The sequence below is a fragment of the Salvelinus sp. IW2-2015 genome, linkage group LG18 (genome assembly GCF_002910315.2).
Source record: "Salvelinus sp. IW2-2015 linkage group LG18, ASM291031v2, whole genome shotgun sequence".
Classification (NCBI taxonomy): Eukaryota; Metazoa; Chordata; class Actinopteri; order Salmoniformes; family Salmonidae; genus Salvelinus; species Salvelinus sp. IW2-2015.
Window position 1 is genome coordinate 3815705 of NC_036858.1, and position 6585 is coordinate 3822289.

A 6585-nucleotide genomic window follows, 5' to 3' on the forward strand; every position below is an offset into this window, starting at 1 on the left:
CAGTTTCTCCCCCCTCGTAGAGTACAAATCACTCCGCTCTATTCGTTGTCTTTCTATCTGCAATTCAGCCCGTTGTAGCCTAGCCTAACGTGACACCGCTGTCAGAGATATAATGGTAGTGTGTTGCAGTCTGCCCTAACGTGAACCGCTGTCAGAGATATAATGGTAGTGTGTTGCAGTGCCTAACGTGACACCGCTGTAAGAGATATAAATGTAGTGTGTTGCAGCCTCCTAACGTGACACGCTGTAAGAAATATAATGGTAGGTGTTTGCAGCCTGCTAACGTTGACACCGCTGTAAGAGATTATAATGGTAGTAGTGTGCAGCCTGCCTAACGTGACACCGGCTTGTAAAGAGATATAATGGTAGTGTGTTGCAGCTGCTTTAACGTGACACCGCCTGTAAGAGATATAATTGGTAGTGTGTTGGCAGCCTGCTTAACGTGACACCGCTGTAAGAGATATAATGGTAGTGTGTGCAGCTGCCTAACGTGACACGCTGTAAGAGATATTAATGGTAGTTGCTGTGTGCAGCCTGCTAACGTGACACCGCTGTAAAGGATATAATGGTAGTGTGTTGCAGCCTGCTCCCTAAAACTGTGAACCGCTGTAAGAGAATAATGGTAGTGTGTGTGCAGCGCTGCTAACGTGACACGCTGTCGAGCATATAATGGTAGTGTGTTGCAGCCTGCTTAACGTGACACCGCTGTCAGAGATATAATTGGTAGTGTGTTGCAGCCTCGCCTAACGTGACACCGCTGTCAGAGATATAATGGTAGGTGTTGCAGCCTGCTTAACGTGACACCGCTGTAAGAAGATATAAGGTAGTGTGTTGCAGCCTGCTTAACGTGACACCCGCTGTAAAGAGATATAATGGTAGTGTGTGTTGCAGCCTGCTTAACGTGACACCGCTGTAAGAGATATAATGAGTGTGTGTTGCAGCCTGCTTAACGTGACACCGCTGTTAAGAGAATATAATGGTAGTGGTTGCAGCCTGCTAACGTGCACCGCTGTAAGAGATATATATGGTAGTGTGTTGCAGCCTGCTTAACGTGACACCGCTGTAAGAGATATAATGTAGTGTGTTGCAGCCTGCTTAACGTGACACCGCTGTAAGAGAGAAATCGGTAGTGTGTTGCAGCCTGCTTTACGTGACACCGCTGGTAAGAGATATAAATGGTAGTGTGTTGCAGCCTGCTAACGTGACACCGCTGTAAGAGATATTAATGGTAGTGTGTTGCATCCAGTCTTTGTATGTCAGTATTGTTTGAAATGGTGCTGATGTTGTGGTTGTTCCCACCAGGTATTGGTGGGCATGGTGTCTGATGTGTGGTTGTTCACAGTGTATTGTGGCATGGTGTCTGATGTGTGGTTGTCACCAGGTATTTGGTGGTATGGTGTCTGATGTTGTGGTTGTTCCACCAGGTGTTGGTGGCATGGTGTCTGATGTTGTGGTTGTTCCACCAGGTATTGGTGGCCATGGTGTCTTGATGTTGTGGGTTGTTCCACCAAAGGTATTGGTGGCATGGTGTCTGATGGTGTGGTTGTTTCCACCAGGTATTGGTGGCATGGTGTCTGATGGTGTGGTTGTCTCACAGGTATTGGTGCATGGTGTCTGATGTTGTGGTGTTGCCAACCAGGATATTGGTGGCATGGTGTCTGATGTGTGTTGTTCACCAGGTATTGGTGCATGGTGTCTGATGTTGTGGTTGTTCACCAGGTATTGGGGCATGGTGTCTGATGTTGTGGTTGTTCCACCAGGTATTGGTGGCATGGTGTCTGATGTTGTGGTTTGTTCCACCAGGTGTTGGTGGCATGGTGTCTTGATGTTGTGGTTGTTCCTCCAGGTATTGGTGGCATGGTGTCTGATGTTGTGGTTGTTCCTCCAGGTATTGGTGGCATGGTGTCTGATGTTGTGGTTGTTCCTCCAGGTATTGTGGCATGGTGTCTAATGCAGTGAAGGGGCTGCAGCAGATGCAGCCATGGACAGTGCTGCAGACAAGGACCATGTCTTTCGGAAAGAGCCTTTTCAACTGAATCCCCAACCCACTGGACTGTTAACCATGTCTCAACCCTGGGACTGTACCATGTCTCAACCCTGGACTGTACCATGTCTCAACCCTGAACCTTCCTTCCCATCAACCAATCCCGTCTTTATACTATCACTGAGATCTGTATAACGTGTACAGGATGTCATAAACATTAATAAAAACACCAATCCTTTCAACACTAGTTCTCCGTCTGAATCTCTCTGCTGCTGAATTGGTTTGCAGTGTGTTGTGTAGATTGTGTGTGAAATGTATTGTGTGTGTGTGTGTGGTGTGTATTGTGTGTAGGTAGCGCGTGTATTGTGTGTATTGTGTGTGTGTAGTGTGTATTGTGTGTAGGTAGTGTGTATTGTGTGTAGGTAGCGTGTTACAGGCGAGGCTTTATGTCTGTGTGACTTCGTGTCCATGGTAACCCAGAATAGACAGATCACCTTCGTCTTTCTTCTCCTCCTTAGCTCCTCCTCCGATCATCTCTCCCACCTTCTCCTTCACCACAACAGCTAGACAGAGAGAGAGAGAGGGGGGCTGTCAAACATGCACTTGCAACTTCTGGCTCCACATGATGAGAGAATTGGTGGAATTTACTCTTGTTATGTCTTGTTAGGGAGCTTGTATCAGCAAGAACTGTCATGACGTGATGCCACAGAATCTTTGCAGATTTTTCAATTTCTGGTAGAAATGAGCTCCTCTACTTTGAAATCTAGACAAACCCAAATAACTCATTTTAGAAGTATGMGCAGTGCCAAAAAGTACAGAGCCAAGTTTTTTCAAAAATGAACATATTTGGTTTAAGAATGTTGTTGACTCATCAACTGCAGCGCCGTTTAAAATTCCAAWGCCCAGTTTGAACATTTTGAAGGCTGATAACACAAAAATGAACACTAAATTAAAGCCAAACTATACATTAGTCCATATAACAACCCATTTTGCTGTGCTTTAGGGTTTAAACTTATCAATGCTTCACATGAATGACCCCCATCATTYAACCAAGTAAACAAACACCATCATCCACTTTTCTTACAGATATCTTTTTCTCACCTGCTTTGTCGATCACTGCATCCACCTGCTTCCCTGATCCTTTCAGAAAGTCCATCTCTGTGTGTTTTCTGTACTCGGTCGGAGTGTGTGTGAGAGAGAGTGTGTGTGTGAGAGAGTGTGCGTGTGTGTGGATGGGTGTGGGTGTGCATGGGTTTATATGAGGTTGGCAGAGAGGCTTACAGAGGCCACCCCTTCATCACACACCCCTGTCAAGTCACACACACCCCTAAGGATGCAGGCCGCTTTTATTGTTGGTGTCAGTATGGAAAAACCCAGCAGTGGAACTGTAAATACCGTAGAGGGAGAGAAGCCTCATAACTTTATTAGGACCCTCAATTAAACACTGTTAGAACAAATATGATATACAGATACATGCAGCACATAGGCACACAACCCTTATTCAGGTCATAATTATCCATTATGTGAAGATGCACATGATACAGTACATTATTACAGATGTAGGATTTTCATTTGATCACCCTGTTGCAGGAGAACTTTCCTGCAACAGGGTGACATTTTTTACCTGTAGTGTATTTGAAGTTTGAAAAACGCTTCTGAAGTTTGTAATTTCCACTTAGAAATTTCAGTCTTAATTTCCCCATTGTCGTTAATTATAATAATCCACATAATATTTCACCTTTCTTTTGGACTTTACAGCATTCCCAGAAAGCTTGGATTATTGAGTCAATGCTATAMAGTCCAAAAGTTATGGGTGGAGCTAGAAAGTTGGCTGTCAGAAGTATTACAATGTAAACCTACTTTTAATCYGTCTGTCTTGATATTTTAATACATAGCGAATAGGAGTGTAGTGATATACCCAACGGGCTGGGCGATTCTCTTCTCATCACTCATCTAGAAAAAAAGCATATACTAATAACCTGGATATCAATCAATCCTCCATCATTAACACAATAGAAAAATCWAATGATTTATTACTGAAATAGTATGGGCGACCGAAAAAAAACTAATTGGGACAATTTAAAGCCATGTGGCAAACAATAACGCAGGCAGTAGGGATGGGGGTGTGAACATGTGGGTCTGGGCAGATGAGATGTAGTCGTTGTTCGTGTGCATCTGTAAGTTGTTGTTCGTGTGTGTATGTTTTTAACTGGTTAATATAAATGTTAATAAAAAACAGTATAGTAAAGTACAAAAAAATATWATAATAATTCACATTTCCTGTTGCTTCAGGAGTATTTTCATGTTGTAGCAAACTGGCTCAAATTATGATCCTACATCTGTATATGCAGGGGAAACAGGAAATACTGGATGTGATGTCCTGAAAGGTCACCAAGCTTTCTGACTCACTGTCAAAACACCGCTATAAAAGCGGACACAAAGACACAAAATCTGACATGGCACGCACTCCTTACAACAGCCCTCTCTCATTGTGTTGTTGGCCCTAGATTGCTGCTCTGTGTTTGTGTGGATTCCATAGGGGTGTTGGCTGTGTGTGTTTCTCCATTAAACCCCTGGCAAGACACTCCTCTGTTTTAATGTGCTCTGGCGTTGGATCAGAGAGTGTAGAGCAGTTTGGAAATCTCATGGTTAGAATGGAACATTGGGCTGGTGATATGTCGTCCCGAAGGATCATTTAAAWCACTAAGACTGGGAGTTCTAGAACACTGACGCAAGGTTCTAAGGTTCTAAGTTGGCTTTTTTTTTTCTTCCTGACCTCTCTTGACCCCTCTGTCTCCCTGTCAGCTCCCAGCATGCCGATGGAGGGAGTGACCTCATAGTGTACCTGTAGAGGAGAACAAAGAGCTTGGCTAAACCCCTGGGAGCGTGCACGAACACTCACACAGAAAACATTGCTAGGACTTGCAGAGGGCATAGAAAAATATCCAGGATGGTACCACAATATCTCCACGGTAACATAGGCCATACATACTATTATAAACTGCATCATAATTAGTCACTCAAATGGAGAAATGAAGACGACACGGAAGTTTGGATTTCAACAAAACCGTCTTTAATTCACTGGTACTGTTTATAAAATCAGCAAGTCCGCTTCGATGCCAACTAAAACGTGGTGTGGGAGTGTTTATGTTTTTGTTTGTGTGAATTCAGGATGACAGAACCACGAGAGATCATATCTGATTGTAGTGTGTGTGTGTGTGTGTGTGTGTGTGTGTGTGTGTGTGTGTGTGTGTGCTGTGTGTGTGTTGGTGTGTGTGTGTGTGTGTGTTGTGTGTTGTGTGTGTGTGGTGTGTGTGTGTGTGTGTGTGTGGTGTGTGTGTGTGTGTGTGTGTGTGTGTGGGTGTTAGACTCGTCAGGTAGTAGGGCAGTTCAGGAGTTGTTCTGTCCACAAGAGGCTGCTGTAGGGACCCGTGCAATGAACAGAGTGTGTGTGTGTGTGCATTTGTTGGGTATGTGTGTGTTAGAGTGTGTTTGAGACATGCCAGAAAGCAATACACATGTCTCTGTTAGTTAATGTGTCCCGTGTTAGAAATTACATAGTCTGAGAGAAGAAAGTTCCTGCAAAGACTGGGAATCACAACAGAAGCTATCAATATACACAGTACTTTACAGTGGATTTGGTCTAGCCTGGGTTAAGTCTGGGTCTAGTCTGGCTGGGTCTGCTGGCAGGGTTGGAAGGGATGAAAGCAGAACGTGATATCTGTGGATCCTGATGTTGTGAAGGGAAAAAACCTTGTCATAGTAATACCACCGAGCATAGTCAGACAGACGGGGGGTTGTCATAGTAACACCACCGAGCAATAGTCAGACAGACGGGGGGTTGTCATAGTAACACCACCGAGCAATAGTCAGACAGACGGGGGTTGTCATAGTAACACCACCGAGCAATAGTCAGACAGACAGGGGTTTGTCATAGTAATAACCACCGTGCAATAGTCACACAGACAGGGGTTGTCATAGTAATACCACCGAGCATTAGTCAGACAGACAGGTGGTTGTCATAGTAATACCACCGAGCATTAGTCAGACAAACAGGGGGTTGTCATAGTAACACCACCGAGCAATAGTCAGACAGACAGGGGGTTGTCATAGTAACACCACCGAGCAATAGTCAGACAGACAGGGGGTTGTCATAGTAACACCACCGAGCAATAGTCAGAACAGACAGGGGTTGTCATAGTAACCACCGAGCATTAGTCAGACAGACAGGGGGTTGTCATAGAAGAGCATCCCACACAGGGAACGATTTTTGATTCCCACAAAAAGAGTCAATGGTTAACGACAGCTGCTCTGTGCTCAACCATCTCAGCCCTCAGAACCAGGCCTGGGACAGAGTGTGTGTGTGTGTGTGGTGTGTTATTTCTTTGAGACCAATGGAAACTAATGACTGCATGTTGCCTTATTCTGCATCAAATTCACACACACACACACACACCACACACAACACACACACACACACACACACACACACACACACACCAACACACACACACAACACACACACACACACACACACACACAACACACACACACCACAACACACACACACACACAACTAAAGCACACAAAGCACACAAGCA

General features: G+C 44.6%; 1 protein-coding gene and 1 long non-coding RNA gene across 3 annotated transcripts in view; both read left to right on the plus strand.

Annotated features, from left to right (window-relative positions):
• LOC111978192 (glutamate dehydrogenase, mitochondrial) overlaps positions 1 to 6585 on the plus strand; it is a 346877-nt gene that overhangs the window by 28380 nt on the left and 311912 nt on the right. The window lies entirely within an intron of this gene.
• Positions 1392 to 2217, plus strand: LOC139029216 (uncharacterized). 2 transcript variants are annotated; one of them, XR_011481496.1, is made up of 3 exons: positions 1392 to 1466; positions 1761 to 1793; positions 1962 to 2217. It is a non-coding gene; the product is annotated as an uncharacterized lncRNA (long non-coding RNA). The 2 variants fall into 2 exon arrangements; XR_011481495.1 differs by lacking the exon at positions 1392 to 1466 and having other exon boundaries at positions 1694 to 1793.